The sequence below is a fragment of the Austrofundulus limnaeus genome, unplaced genomic scaffold, assembly GCF_001266775.1.
Source record: "Austrofundulus limnaeus strain Quisiro unplaced genomic scaffold, Austrofundulus_limnaeus-1.0 Scaffold739, whole genome shotgun sequence".
NCBI classification, from domain to species: domain Eukaryota; kingdom Metazoa; phylum Chordata; class Actinopteri; order Cyprinodontiformes; family Rivulidae; genus Austrofundulus; species Austrofundulus limnaeus.
The window spans coordinates 152,723-154,755 of record NW_013953141.1 but is presented as its reverse complement, the minus strand read 5'-3'; positions in this window follow the sequence as shown (position 1 = coordinate 154,755).

Here is a 2,033-nt window from a genome sequence, read left to right as displayed (position 1 = left end):
ATCATGATGTGTTATACAGTCTAACTGCAGTTGGAATGAATGACCTACAGAAGCGCTCCGTCCTGCGGCGAGGATGTTTAAGGGTATATTCAGACCAAGAAAGTCCTTTGGTTTGTTTGGTCCAGACCCAAAATGGACTTTTTTTTTCATTTGTTGTGGTTTGCATTCACATTGTGCTTTTTTGCAAACGAACTATACAGTAACTTGTAAACAAAGCCACGAGGCTGACGATCATTGCTCCCATTGGACAAAAAAAGGACAGGAGCGAGACTGAGCCGCAGACCCAGAAGAAAACCAGAAAGTCCTGCATGCTGCGGTTCTGATGCGCACATTTTTACTGATAGTACAACTGCAATAGCATTTAAAATGTCAGAAGCAGCTAATTTAATGGTGATTCCGTGATGATATTCTAATTTTGGAGCGGCGTCAGTAAATGTGTCCCGCAACCCAAAGGAGAAGAGGTGCTCTGTGTGTTCTGACCCACAACATGCTGCCAGCAGAGCTGCTAACAGGAGACGACAAAACAGGTATGACTTCAGTTTATTTAGCTCAGCATTGGTGGCCTGTGAAGTCCAAAAAGGTGCATGTTTAATGCAGTTGGTTCGGTTAGAGTCTGATCTGTATTCACACCAGAAGAGAACTAAAGTGAACTGCACCAGAGTTCGTTTGGAAGCGGACCGAGACCACCTCAAAAAGCAGGTCTCAGTCCGGTTGTTTGACCCGCACCAGAGTTCGCATGAGTGTATTCACGCCTGCACAAAAGGTCCGGACCAACGCTGGAAACAAACTGGTTCATTTAAAGCGGAGCAAATTATCAGGTCTGAATACGACATAAGTCTCTGACTGAAGGAGCTGCTCAGCCCCCCCACGGTTTCATGCAGAGGGTGGTGGGGGTTGTCCATGATGGCTGTCAACTTTGCCAACATCCTCCTCTCTTCCACCACTACTAGAGGCTCCAGAGGACATCCCAGCACAGAGCTTGACCTCYRTAHCAGTTTGTCCATCCTGTTCCTGTCCCTTTCAGTACATCCAGCCCCCAGCAGACCACTCCATAGAAAAAGGGCAGATGCTACCACCGTGTTGTAGAATGTCTTTAACAGAGACCTGCAGACACTGAAGGACCTCAGTCTCCTCAGTAGGTGGAGTCGACTCTGGCCCTTCTTATACAAGACGTCTGTGTTCGTAGTCCAGTCCAGCTTGTTGTTGAGGTGAACACCCAGGTACTTGTAAGAGTCTCAATGACTTTTCCATGGATGTTTACTGGTGCTGTGGGGGGTGACTTCCTCCTGAGGTCTATGACCATCTCCTTCATCTTGCTGGCATTGATTTGGAGAGCGTTGGTCTCACACCAGCCAACAAAGTCAATGATGACCCCCCTGTATTCCTCATCATTCCCGTCTGATACGCATCCAATGATGGCCGTATCATCCGAGAACTTCTGAAGGTGGCAGTGGTCCGAGTTGTACCTGAAGTCTGACGAGTACAGACTGAACAGAAAGGGTGAGAGGACCATGCCCTGTGGTGCCCCCTGCTGCAGACTAACACATCAGACACAGTCGCGGAGTCTCACATACTGTGGTCTGTTGGTGAGGTAGTCGATGGTCCAAGCTGTCAGGTGCCCGTCCACTCCACATTATGTTACAGCTATGCGGTCTCCAGTTGTGTTACACATCAGCAATATGTCTAAATATTTTTGTAGCACACGTAAATCATTTACCGCTCACTCGCATAGAAAATCATTGACTATAAATTACATATGTATATATGTGTATGTATATACTGTATACACTCACCGGCGACTTTATTAGGTACACCTGTCCAACTGCTCGTTAACACTTAATTTCTAATCAGCCAATCACATGGTGGCAACTCAGTGCATTTAGGCATGTAGACATGGCCAAGACAATCTCCTGCAGTTCAAACTGAGCATCAGTATGGGGAAGAAARGTGATTTGAGTGCCTTTGAACGTGGCATGGTTGTTGGTGCCAGAAGGGCTGGTCTGAGTATTTCAGAAACTGCTGATCTACTGGGA